The sequence below is a fragment of the Balaenoptera acutorostrata genome, chromosome 3, assembly GCF_949987535.1.
Source record: "Balaenoptera acutorostrata chromosome 3, mBalAcu1.1, whole genome shotgun sequence".
NCBI lineage: Eukaryota > Metazoa > Chordata > Mammalia > Artiodactyla > Balaenopteridae > Balaenoptera > Balaenoptera acutorostrata.
The window spans coordinates 57,005,028-57,018,002 of record NC_080066.1 but is presented as its reverse complement, the minus strand read 5'-3'; the positions used below and the strand labels follow the sequence as shown (position 1 = coordinate 57,018,002).

General features: G+C 55.3%; 5 non-coding genes across 5 annotated transcripts; all 5 read left to right on the top strand.

Annotated features, from left to right (window-relative positions):
* The first annotated feature begins 1,675 nt into the window (after positions 1 to 1,675).
* LOC114237571 (small nucleolar RNA SNORD116) lies at positions 1,676 to 1,768 on the top strand. The gene has a single exon (XR_003623104.2). It is a non-coding gene; the product is annotated as a small nucleolar RNA SNORD116 (small nucleolar RNA).
* A 2,644-nt stretch (positions 1,769 to 4,412) lies between these two features.
* LOC114236280 (small nucleolar RNA SNORD116) lies at positions 4,413 to 4,505 on the top strand. Its single transcript, XR_003622246.1, has one exon. It is a non-coding gene; the product is annotated as a small nucleolar RNA SNORD116 (small nucleolar RNA).
* A 2,690-nt stretch (positions 4,506 to 7,195) lies between these two features.
* LOC114236279 (small nucleolar RNA SNORD116) lies at positions 7,196 to 7,288 on the top strand. The gene has a single exon (XR_003622245.1). It is a non-coding gene; the product is annotated as a small nucleolar RNA SNORD116 (small nucleolar RNA).
* A 2,644-nt stretch (positions 7,289 to 9,932) lies between these two features.
* Positions 9,933 to 10,025, top strand: LOC114237249 (small nucleolar RNA SNORD116). Its single transcript, XR_003622945.1, has one exon. It is a non-coding gene; the product is annotated as a small nucleolar RNA SNORD116 (small nucleolar RNA).
* Positions 10,026 to 12,715: 2,690 nt separating this feature from the next.
* On the top strand, positions 12,716 to 12,808 carry LOC130707832 (small nucleolar RNA SNORD116). The gene has a single exon (XR_009007861.1). It is a non-coding gene; the product is annotated as a small nucleolar RNA SNORD116 (small nucleolar RNA).
* Positions 12,809 to 12,975: the final 167 nt, after the last annotated feature.

Below are 12,975 nucleotides of genomic sequence, written 5' to 3'. Positions count from 1 at the left end.
CAGTTTGGCATGCAGGCCGTTCGAACAGCCTGAGGTTTATCTGCAGCAGTCCGTGGGCGGGGCAGAGATGGGGGCACTGTTGCGATGCCAGGTGTGCTGTCGTGGACAGCCACTGTGCCCTTTCAAGCTTCCAGGTTCCCTCATGTGGCAGAGGTCTTCCATTGAAAGTCTGTCTGTGGTCCTCAGGAACAGTGCATTTGTTCGCTGTGAGTTCCTCGGTAGTGTCGCTGTGGCAGTGGAGAATTGCCAGGATGCATGGGGTGGTGTGGGCATCATCAAAGCAGACAGGCTTGCGGTCTGTCTTCCCTGGTGTTCAGTGTCCCCGTGTTCGCATGATGTCTGTGGCTTCCAATAGGGTCGAGTCGCCCTGCATGCAGGAGGAGGGCACTTAGGAAGAGGCTGTGTATCATTTGAGTGTTTTCTCAGTGGTCAGGGCCACCAATCCTGCCAGTTGGAAACTTGCCGATACGTGGGCGAGGAGGTGGCCTAATTTCTGCTCTGGTGTTCCAACCTGTGTCATGGTTGCTGAAGCCCAACACTTCCCATTGTGGGCATTCCCACGGGGTCACGGAAAGTGATTTGGTCGAGTTGGTGAGAAGACGCACTTGGTCCGCAGTTCCTTAGCCCCTTGAGAAGTGCCGGGCTGCATCTTGCCTGTAGGCAACTGCAGGTCACTGTCAGCCCGCCCATGGGAGGTTCTCTTGCTTCCGGGAGTGCTGGGAGTGACCCCAAGGGCACATCAGATGTGCTGGTAGGTGGCAGGGTCTCCAGGTCCACATAGCTGTGAGAGCCACGGCCGGGAGGCAGGTCTCGTCCAGTCTTTGTGCTTTGGTCAGAAGGCGTGGCTGTGAGAGAGCGGGAGTCTGTGGACTATTTCAATAGTCCCTGGGGGTCAAAGTTCGCATGTGGCCTCTTGAAGCTGACAGAGGTCTTTCTCCTTTCAGTTGGGGGTCCAACCAGGATGGTGTGTATAAACTATGGCGTTTACTGTTGGAGGCATCTGCAGAGGCCCACAGGGACACCCAGAGACCAAGACGCGTATTCAGTGGCACACACCGGAACCCACGAGTGCATCTTCGTGCGCAGTCACAGTCACACACGCCCACACACGTGAATACACACATACAGCGTCTCACACACTGGCCAACATACATGCCTAACTTCCTCCAGTCGTGCTGTGAGACACGCAATCAGTTTTCGGTAAGGGATAGTGGTACTTGGGAAGCAGGTTCCGGGCTCACACGCAGGTAAGTTTTCACAAGAATCATGTTCTCTCAGGACTGTGGTGCAATTCAGAAGCCTACATGATTTCTGTCCACTTCTCAGGTGCAGTTGCAGGGTAAGGCTGGCCGTCGGCAAAGACAAGAAGACCTTCGTGTTGTCTGATGACCTGATGTGCTAAGGGGAAGTGGAAAAAGTGGAGCCGGCGCACGTTGCTGAGCGTGGCTGGGGATAACTCAGGACAGTAGCATTCACCCATAGTAAGATGTTGCATTGGATATTAGGTTTTCCTCAGATGGGTCCAATGGCTGCCAGAGTGGATTGATTGTTGGTCTTGCTGAGTGGCCTGAGGACTGTGGATTCCCCAGGCTTTTGGAGTACTTCCGGGTCATGGCTCCTCTTCAGAGCCCCACGGCCTGCCCGTTTGTGTTCTGCAGCGTCCCAGCATGTGCTTGGATCGATGATGACACCCTTGTATGCATTCCTTGGAAAATCTGAACAAAATGAGTGAGAACACTCTACCGTCTCCTCATCGAAACTGAGGTCCAGCAAGTTTCCTCTCGGGGGTAGGGGACAGTTAGGAGTGAGGGCCAACATCCCCTGCTGAAATGCATGCAAACACCACTAAGGGCTCTAGCATTGGAGGGGCTCCTGTCTGAGGGTGGACCGTGCCTGCCCATAAGCTGGGTCATCTATGAATCCGCGGTCCCTGCTAAAAGGCCGTGAGGGAATGCAAGGGGGCAGGCTCTCCTGCGAGTCTTCAGAGTCGGAGTGTGTGCTGGTGTGGGCCCAGTGAGCTTTCAGCTCGGAGAAGTGTGTTTTGACCAGGATCACGCTTTGTGCATGGCGCTTCGGTGGTTGATTTTGGAAGCCAAAATGAGCAAGTTTCCCTGGTTGGAGCCTGGAGCCTCAGTCCAGGCCTGTGGCCCTCTCTGTTGTTGTGTTTGGTGCGGTGAGGTTCTTGAGTGCCCGGTGGGGCTGCAGCAGTGGGCGGGGGTGGGATGGAGTTTGGTGATGGCGGAAGGGGGCTGATGGATTAGGCCTCGGTGCTGCCCCTGAAGCTGCCAGCACACTGTTGGCGCTAAGTGGATCACCGTGGGGTGGGGTGAGGATCGAGTGCTGCATTTAAGCCTGCGTAGTGGCTGCTGCCCTGGAGAGAAAGGTAAGGTATCATGAGGACATGTCCTGTGTGATGTCGTGGGATGGGCTGTCATCATTGGGTTGCAGGCGCTGGCCTCGGCTTCCCAAGGATGTGTCTTGTTCGTGATGGCATGGCATCAGCTGCCTATGGTGGGGATGGCTTTGGCAGTTCATGAGGATGCAGTGAGCTAGGTTACCTGTGAAGAGTTGCAATCCCGTTTCCAGAGGAGTGACTCCCCACGGGTGTCTTGCGGGACAGAGAGAAGATGGACATGCTGAGGCATCTGTGTCGGCCTTCTTGGGGGTAGGTGAGTTATGCAAACAAGCCCTTTGGTCGCTCTTTTCCCTCTTTTGGGAATGTGCAAAGCGATAGTGTTTCTGCCGGAGGGCATGACGCGGCCGGCCCGTGTGGCATGCAGGGCTTTCGAATAGCCAGAGCTTTATCCAGAGCAGTCCGTTGGCAGGGCAGAGAAGGGGGCACTGTTGCCATCCCAGGTGCGCTGCCAAGGCCAGCCACTGTTCCCTTTCAGGCTTCCAAATCCCCTCACATGGCAGAGGTCTTCTGTTGCAAGTCTGTCTGTGGTCCTCGGGGACCATGCCTTTGATCACTGTGAGTTCCTCGGTGGTGTCACTGTGGCAGTGGAGAATTTCCAGGATGCATCAGGTGGGATCAGCATCTTCAAAGCAGACAGGCTTGCGGTCTGTCTTCCCTGGTGTTCAGTGTTCCCGTGTTCGGAAGATGTCTGTGGCTTCCAGTAGGGACGCGTCGCCCTGTTGGCTGGAGTAGGGAACGTTGGACGAGGCTGCTGAGCGTTTGAGCAGTTCCTTAGGTGTCAGGGCCGCGAACCTAGCAGGATGGGAGCTGCCTGAGACATGGCCGGGAAGGTGGCCTAGTTTCCGCTGTGGGGTTCCAACATGGGTCATGGCTGCTGAAGCCCACTGCTTCCTGTGGTGGGCATTCCCACGGGTCAAAGGAAAGTGATTAGGCCTAGTTGGCGAGAAGTTGCACTTTGTTCGATGTTCTTTAGCCCCTTGAGTGGTTTCAGGCTGCATCTTGCCAGTAGAGTGCTGTAGGTCAGTGTTGGCTCACCCATGGGAGTTCCCTTGCTTCCGAAAGTCCTGGGAGTGACCCCAAGTGCACATCAGATGTGCTGGTAGCTGGCAGGTTCTCGAGTTGCACGTAGATATCACACCCACGGCCGGGAGGCAGGTCTCGTCCAGTCTTTGTGCTCTGGTCCAAAGGCGTGGCTGTGGGAGAGCGGGAGTCCGTGGAGTATTTCAACAGCCCCTGGGGGTTAAAGTTTGCATGCGGCCTCTGGAAGCTGACAGGGGGCTTTCTCCTTTCAGTTGCGGGTCTAGCCAGGGTGTTGTGTATAAACTATGGCGTTTACTGTTGGACGCCTCTTCACAGGGCTACAGGGACTCCCAGAGACCAAGACACGTATTCAGTGGCACACAGAGAAACCTACAAGAGCATCTGCGTGCGTAGTCACAGTCACACACGCCCACACGCATGAACACACAAATACAGCCTCTCACACACCGGCCAATGTATGTGCCTAACTTCCTGCAGTCGTACTATCAGACATGCAGTCAATTCTCGGTAAGGGATAGAGGTCCTTGGGAAGCAGTTTCAGAACTCGAGCCCAGGTAAATGTTTTTATGGATCATGTCCTCTGAGGACACCAGTCCACTTCCCAGGTGCAGTTGTTGGGTAAGCCTCGCCGTCGGCAAAAGCAAGAAGATCTTCATGTGCTCTGATGACTGGAGGTGCTAAGAAGAACTGGAAAAAGTGAGGCGGGGCCATGGTCCCGAGCATGGTCACGGATAACTCAGGACGGTAGGTATTCAACCACCCCAAGATGTGCCATTAGATATTAGGTTTTCCTCAGATGGGCCCAATGGCTGCAAGAGTGGCTTGATTGTTCGTCTTGTTGAGTGGCCTGAGGTCTGTGGATACTCCAGGCTTTTGGGGTACCCCAGGCTCATGGCTCCCCTGCAGAACCCCGCGCACTGCCCGGTTGTGTTTTGCAGCGTCCCAGCATGTGCTTGGGTCGATGATGACACTCTTGTACGCATTCCTTGGAAACTCTGAACAAAATGGGTGAGAACACACTACCGTGTCCTTATCGAAACTGAGGTTCAGCACGTTTCCTCTCTCGGGTGTAGGGGACGGTTAGGAGTGAGGGCCAGCGTCCCCCGCCGACATGCATGCAAACACCACCAAGGACTCCAGTATTGGAGGGGCTCCTGTCTGAGGGTCGACCATGTCTGCACATAAGCTGGCTTATCTGTGTATCCCGGGTCGCTGCTGAAAGGCGGTTGAAGGAATACGAGGGGGCAGGCTCTCTTGCTGGTCTTAAGAGTCAGGGTGTGAGCCGGTCTAGGCCCAGTGGGCTTGCAGTTGGATAGGTGTGTTTTGGCCAGGATCACACTTCGTGCATGCTTTTTCGTGTGTTGATTCTGGAAGCCAAAATGAGCAAGCGTCCCTGGTTGGTGCCTGGAGCCTGAGGCCAGGCCTGTGGCCCTCCCTGTCCTTGCATTTTGCACAGTGAGGTTTTTGAGTCCCTAGTGAGGCTGGAGAAGTGGGCGGGGTTGGGCTCGGGTTGGGCGTCGGCGGAAAGGGGCTGATGGATTAGGCCACACTGCTGCCCTTGTCTGCTCCTCTACTTTAACACCCAGCACAGTGTTGGTGCCAAGTGGGGCATCGTGGAGTGGGGTGAGGATCGAGTGCTGCATTTAAACCTGTGTGGTCGCTGATGGCCTGGACAGGAAGGTAAGGGATGATGAGGACAGGTCCTTTGTGAGGTCATGGAATAGGCTGTCATAATTGGGTTGCAGGTGCTGGCCTCGGCTTCCCAAGGATGAGTCATGTTCGTGATGGGCTGGCATCAGCTGCCTATGGAGGGGGTGGCTTTGGCAGTTCAAGTGCATGAGGTGAGGTAGGTAACCTGTGTAGAGTTGTGATCCCATTGCCGGAGGAATGACACCCAAAGGGTGTCTTGTGGGACGTAGAGAAGATCGACATCGTGAGGCGTCTGTGCTGGCCTCCTTGGAGGTAGGTGAGTTATGCGAACATCCCTATTGGCTGCTTTCTTCCCTTGTTTGGGAATGGGCAAAGCGAAAGTGTTTCTCCCGGAAGGGCATGACACCGCCAGCCAGTTTGGCATGCAGGCCGTTCGAACAGCCTGAGGTTTATCTGCAGCAGTCCGTGGGCGGGGCAGAGATGGGGGCACTGTTGCGATGCCAGGTGTGCTGTCGTGGACAGCCACTGTGCCCTTTCAAGCTTCCAGGTTCCCTCATGTGGCAGAGGTCTTCCATTGAAAGTCTGTCTGTGGTCCTCAGGAACAGTGCATTTGTTCGCTGTGAGTTCCTCGGTAGTGTCGCTGTGGCAGTGGAGAATTGCCAGGATGCATGGGGTGGTGTGGGCATCATCAAAGCAGACAGGCTTGCGGTCTGTCTTCCCTGGTGTTCAGTGTCCCCGTGTTCGCATGATGTCTGTGGCTTCCAATAGGGTCGAGTCGCCCTGCATGCAGGAGGAGGGCACTTAGGAAGAGGCTGTGTATCATTTGAGTGTTTTCTCAGTGGTCAGGGCCACCAACCCTGCCAGTTGGAAACTTGCCGATACGTGGGCGAGGAGGTGGCCTAATTTCTGCTCTGGTGTTCCAACCTGTGTCATGGTTGCTGAAGCCCAACACTTCCCATTGTGGGCATTCCCACGGGGTCACGGAAAGTGATTTGGTCGAGTTGGTGAGAAGACGCACTTGGTCCGCAGTTCCTTAGCCCCTTGAGAAGTGCCGGGCTGCATCTTGCCTGTAGGCAACTGCAGGTCACTGTCAGCCCGCCCATGGGAGGTTCTCTTGCTTCCGGGAGTGCTGGGAGTGACCCCAAGGGCACATCAGATGTGCTGGTAGGTGGCAGGGTCTCCAGGTCCACATAGCTGTGAGAGCCACGGCCGGGAGGCAGGTCTCGTCCAGTCTTTGTGCTTTGGTCAGAAGGCGTGGCTGTGAGAGAGCGGGAGTCTGTGGACTATTTCAATAGTCCCTGGGGGTCAAAGTTCGCATGTGGCCTCTTGAAGCTGACAGAGGTCTTTCTCCTTTCAGTTGGGGGTCCAACCAGGATGGTGTGTATAAACTATGGCGTTTACTGTTGGAGGCATCTGCAGAGGCCCACAGGGACACCCAGAGACCAAGACGCGTATTCAGTGGCACACACCGGAACCCACGAGTGCATCTTCGTGCGCAGTCACAGTCACACACGCCCACACACGTGAATACACACATACAGCGTCTCACACACTGGCCAACATACATGCCTAACTTCCTCCAGTCGTGCTGTGAGACACGCAATCAGTTTTCGGTAAGGGATAGTGGTACTTGGGAAGCAGGTTCCGGGCTCACACGCAGGTAAGTTTTCACAAGAATCATGTTCTCTCAGGACTGTGGTGCAATTCAGAAGCCTACATGATTTCTGTCCACTTCTCAGGTGCAGTTGCAGGGTAAGGCTGGCCGTCGGCAAAGACAAGAAGACCTTCGTGTTGTCTGATGACCTGATGTGCTAAGGGGAAGTGGAAAAAGTGGAGCCGGCGCACGTTGCTGAGCGTGGCTGGGGATAACTCAGGACAGTAGCATTCACCCATAGTAAGATGTTGCATTGGATATTAGGTTTTCCTCAGATGGGTCCAATGGCTGCCAGAGTGGATTGATTGTTGGTCTTGCTGAGTGGCCTGAGGACTGTGGATTCCCCAGGCTTTTGGAGTACTTCCGGGTCATGGCTCCTCTTCAGAGCCCCACGGCCTGCCCGTTTGTGTTCTGCAGCGTCCCAGCATGTGCTTGGATCGATGATGACACCCTTGTATGCATTCCTTGGAAAATCTGAACAAAATGAGTGAGAACACTCTACCGTCTCCTCATCGAAACTGAGGTCCAGCAAGTTTCCTCTCGGGGGTAGGGGACAGTTAGGAGTGAGGGCCAACATCCCCTGCTGAAATGCATGCAAACACCACTAAGGGCTCTAGCATTGGAGGGGCTCCTGTCTGAGGGTGGACCGTGCCTGCCCATAAGCTGGGTCATCTATGAATCCGCGGTCCCTGCTAAAAGGCCGTGAGGGAATGCAAGGGGGCAGGCTCTCCTGCGAGTCTTCAGAGTCGGAGTGTGTGCTGGTGTGGGCCCAGTGAGCTTTCAGCTCGGAGAAGTGTGTTTTGACCAGGATCACGCTTTGTGCATGGCGCTTCGGTGGTTGATTTTGGAAGCCAAAATGAGCAAGTTTCCCTGGTTGGAGCCTGGAGCCTCAGTCCAGGCCTGTGGCCCTCTCTGTTGTTGTGTTTGGTGCGGTGAGGTTCTTGAGTGCCCGGTGGGGCTGCAGCAGTGGGCGGGGGTGGGATGGAGTTTGGTGATGGCGGAAGGGGGCTGATGGATTAGGCCTCGGTGCTGCCCCTGAAGCTGCCAGCACACTGTTGGCGCTAAGTGGATCACCGTGGGGTGGGGTGAGGATCGAGTGCTGCATTTAAGCCTGCGTAGTGGCTGCTGCCCTGGAGAGAAAGGTAAGGTATCATGAGGACATGTCCTGTGTGATGTCGTGGGATGGGCTGTCATCATTGGGTTGCAGGCGCTGGCCTCGGCTTCCCAAGGATGTGTCTTGTTCGTGATGGCATGGCATCAGCTGCCTATGGTGGGGATGGCTTTGGCAGTTCATGAGGATGCAGTGAGCTAGGTTACCTGTGAAGAGTTGCAATCCCGTTTCCAGAGGAGTGACTCCCCACGGGTGTCTTGCGGGACAGAGAGAAGATGGACATGCTGAGGCATCTGTGTCGGCCTTCTTGGGGGTAGGTGAGTTATGCAAACAAGCCCTTTGGTCGCTCTTTTCCCTCTTTTGGGAATGTGCAAAGCGATAGTGTTTCTGCCGGAGGGCATGACGCGGCCGGCCCGTGTGGCATGCAGGGCTTTCGAATAGCCAGAGCTTTATCCAGAGCAGTCCGTTGGCAGGGCAGAGAAGGGGGCACTGTTGCCATCCCAGGTGCGCTGCCAAGGCCAGCCACTGTTCCCTTTCAGGCTTCCAAATCCCCTCACATGGCAGAGGTCTTCTGTTGCAAGTCTGTCTGTGGTCCTCGGGGACCATGCCTTTGATCACTGTGAGTTCCTCGGTGGTGTCACTGTGGCAGTGGAGAATTTCCAGGATGCATCAGGTGGGATCAGCATCTTCAAAGCAGACAGGCTTGCGGTCTGTCTTCCCTGGTGTTCAGTGTTCCCGTGTTCGGAAGATGTCTGTGGCTTCCAGTAGGGACGCGTCGCCCTGTTGGCTGGAGTAGGGAACGTTGGACGAGGCTGCTGAGCGTTTGAGCAGTTCCTTAGGTGTCAGGGCCGCGAACCTAGCAGGATGGGAGCTGCCTGAGACATGGCCGGGAAGGTGGCCTAGTTTCCGCTGTGGGGTTCCAACATGGGTCATGGCTGCTGAAGCCCACTGCTTCCTGTGGTGGGCATTCCCACGGGTCAAAGGAAAGTGATTAGGCCTAGTTGGCGAGAAGTTGCACTTTGTTCGATGTTCTTTAGCCCCTTGAGTGGTTTCAGGCTGCATCTTGCCAGTAGAGTGCTGTAGGTCAGTGTTGGCTCACCCATGGGAGTTCCCTTGCTTCCGAAAGTCCTGGGAGTGACCCCAAGTGCACATCAGATGTGCTGGTAGCTGGCAGGTTCTCGAGTTGCACGTAGATATCACACCCACGGCCGGGAGGCAGGTCTCGTCCAGTCTTTGTGCTCTGGTCCAAAGGCGTGGCTGTGGGAGAGCGGGAGTCCGTGGAGTATTTCAACAGCCCCTGGGGGTTAAAGTTTGCATGCGGCCTCTGGAAGCTGACAGGGGGCTTTCTCCTTTCAGTTGGGGGTCTAGCCAGGGTGTTGTGTATAAACTATGGCGTTTACTGTTGGACGCCTCTTCACAGGGCTACAGGGACTCCCAGAGACCAAGACACGTATTCAGTGGCACACAGAGAAACCCACAAGAGCATCTGCGTGCGTAGTCACAGTCACACACGCCCACACGCATGAACACACAAATACAGCCTCTCACACACCGGCCAATGTATGTGCCTAACTTCCTGCAGTCGTACTATCAGACATGCAGTCAATTCTCGGTAAGGGATAGAGGTCCTTGGGAAGCAGTTTCAGAACTCGAGCCCAGGTAAATGTTTTTATGGATCATGTCCTCTGAGGACACCAGTCCACTTCCCAGGTGCAGTTGTTGGGTAAGCCTCGCCGTCGGCAAAAGCAAGAAGATCTTCATGTGCTCTGATGACTGGAGGTGCTAAGAAGAACTGGAAAAAGTGAGGCGGGGCCATGGTCCCGAGCATGGTCACGGATAACTCAGGACGGTAGGTATTCAACCACCCCAAGATGTGCCATTAGATATTAGGTTTTCCTCAGATGGGCCCAATGGCTGCAAGAGTGGCTTGATTGTTCGTCTTGTTGAGTGGCCTGAGGTCTGTGGATACTCCAGGCTTTTGGGGTACCCCAGGCTCATGGCTCCCCTGCAGAACCCCGCGCACTGCCCGGTTGTGTTTTGCAGCGTCCCAGCATGTGCTTGGGTCGATGATGACACTCTTGTACGCATTCCTTGGAAACTCTGAACAAAATGGGTGAGAACACACTACCGTGTCCTTATCGAAACTGAGGTTCAGCACGTTTCCTCTCTCGGGTGTAGGGGACGGTTAGGAGTGAGGGCCAGCGTCCCCCGCCGACATGCATGCAAACACCACCAAGGACTCCAGTATTGGAGGGGCTCCTGTCTGAGGGTCGACCATGTCTGCACATAAGCTGGCTTATCTGTGTATCCCGGGTCGCTGCTGAAAGGCGGTTGAAGGAATACGAGGGGGCAGGCTCTCTTGCTGGTCTTAAGAGTCAGGGTGTGAGCCGGTCTAGGCCCAGTGGGCTTGCAGTTGGATAGGTGTGTTTTGGCCAGGATCACACTTCGTGCATGCTTTTTCGTGTGTTGATTCTGGAAGCCAAAATGAGCAAGCGTCCCTGGTTGGTGCCTGGAGCCTGAGGCCAGGCCTGTGGCCCTCCCTGTCCTTGCATTTTGCACAGTGAGGTTTTTGAGTCCCTAGTGAGGCTGGAGAAGTGGGCGGGGTTGGGCTCGGGTTGGGCGTCGGCGGAAAGGGGCTGATGGATTAGGCCACACTGCTGCCCTTGTCTGCTCCTCTACTTTAACACCCAGCACAGTGTTGGTGCCAAGTGGGGCATCGTGGAGTGGGGTGAGGATCGAGTGCTGCATTTAAACCTGCGTGGTCGCTGATGGCCTGGACAGGAAGGTAAGGGATGATGAGGACAGGTCCTTTGTGAGGTCATGGAATAGGCTGTCATAATTGGGTTGCAGGTGCTGGCCTCGGCTTCCCAAGGATGAGTCATGTTCGTGATGGGCTGGCATCAGCTGCCTATGGAGGGGGTGGCTTTGGCAGTTCAAGTGCATGAGGTGAGGTAGGTAACCTGTGTAGAGTTGTGATCCCATTGCCGGAGGAATGACACCCAAAGGGTGTCTTGTGGGACGTAGAGAAGATCGACATCGTGAGGCGTCTGTGCTGGCCTCCTTGGAGGTAGGTGAGTTATGCGAACATCCCTATTGGCTGCTTTCTTCCCTTGTTTGGGAATGGGCAAAGCGAAAGTGTTTCTCCCGGAAGGGCATGACACCGCCAGCCAGTTTGGCATGCAGGCCGTTCGAACAGCCTGAGGTTTATCTGCAGCAGTCCGTGGGCGGGGCAGAGATGGGGGCACTGTTGCGATGCCAGGTGTGCTGTCGTGGACAGCCACTGTGCCCTTTCAAGCTTCCAGGTTCCCTCATGTGGCAGAGGTCTTCCATTGAAAGTCTGTCTGTGGTCCTCAGGAACAGTGCATTTGTTCGCTGTGAGTTCCTCGGTAGTGTCGCTGTGGCAGTGGAGAATTGCCAGGATGCATGGGGTGGTGTGGGCATCATCAAAGCAGACAGGCTTGCGGTCTGTCTTCCCTGGTGTTCAGTGTCCCCGTGTTCGCATGATGTCTGTGGCTTCCAATAGGGTCGAGTCGCCCTGCATGCAGGAGGAGGGCACTTAGGAAGAGGCTGTGTATCATTTGAGTGTTTTCTCAGTGGTCAGGGCCACCAATCCTGCCAGTTGGAAACTTGCCGATACGTGGGCGAGGAGGTGGCCTAATTTCTGCTCTGGTGTTCCAACCTGTGTCATGGTTGCTGAAGCCCAACACTTCCCATTGTGGGCATTCCCACGGGGTCACGGAAAGTGATTTGGTCGAGTTGGTGAGAAGACGCACTTGGTCCGCAGTTCCTTAGCCCCTTGAGAAGTGCCGGGCTGCATCTTGCCTGTAGGCAACTGCAGGTCACTGTCAGCCCGCCCATGGGAGGTTCTCTTGCTTCCGGGAGTGCTGGGAGTGACCCCAAGGGCACATCAGATGTGCTGGTAGGTGGCAGGGTCTCCAGGTCCACATAGCTGTGAGAGCCACGGCCGGGAGGCAGGTCTCGTCCAGTCTTTGTGCTTTGGTCAGAAGGCGTGGCTGTGAGAGAGCGGGAGTCTGTGGACTATTTCAATAGTCCCTGGGGGTCAAAGTTCGCATGTGGCCTCTTGAAGCTGACAGAGGTCTTTCTCCTTTCAGTTGGGGGTCCAACCAGGATGGTGTGTATAAACTATGGCGTTTACTGTTGGAGGCATCTGCAGAGGCCCACAGGGACACCCAGAGACCAAGACGCGTATTCAGTGGCACACACCGGAACCCACGAGTGCATCTTCGTGCGCAGTCACAGTCACACACGCCCACACACGTGAATACACACATACAGCGTCTCACACACTGGCCAACATACATGCCTAACTTCCTCCAGTCGTGCTGTGAGACACGCAATCAGTTTTCGGTAAGGGATAGTGGTACTTGGGAAGCAGGTTCCGGGCTCACACGCAGGTAAGTTTTCACAAGAATCATGTTCTCTCAGGACTGTGGTGCAATTCAGAAGCCTACATGATTTCTGTCCACTTCTCAGGTGCAGTTGCAGGGTAAGGCTGGCCGTCGGCAAAGACAAGAAGACCTTCGTGTTGTCTGATGACCTGATGTGCTAAGGGGAAGTGGAAAAAGTGGAGCCGGCGCACGTTGCTGAGCGTGGCTGGGGATAACTCAGGACAGTAGCATTCACCCATAGTAAGATGTTGCATTGGATATTAGGTTTTCCTCAGATGGGTCCAATGGCTGCCAGAGTGGATTGATTGTTGGTCTTGCTGAGTGGCCTGAGGACTGTGGATTCCCCAGGCTTTTGGAGTACTTCCGGGTCATGGCTCCTCTTCAGAGCCCCACGGCCTGCCCGTTTGTGTTCTGCAGCGTCCCAGCATGTGCTTGGATCGATGATGACACCCTTGTATGCATTCCTTGGAAAATCTGAACAAAATGAGTGAGAACACTCTACCGTCTCCTCATCGAAACTGAGGTCCAGCAAGTTTCCTCTCGGGGGTAGGGGACAGTTAGGAGTGAGGGCCAACATCCCCTGCTGAAATGCATGCAAACACCACTAAGGGCTCTAGCATTGGAGGGGCTCCTGTCTGAGGGTGGACCGTGCCTGCCCATAAGCTGGGTCATCTATGAATCCGCGGTCCCTGCT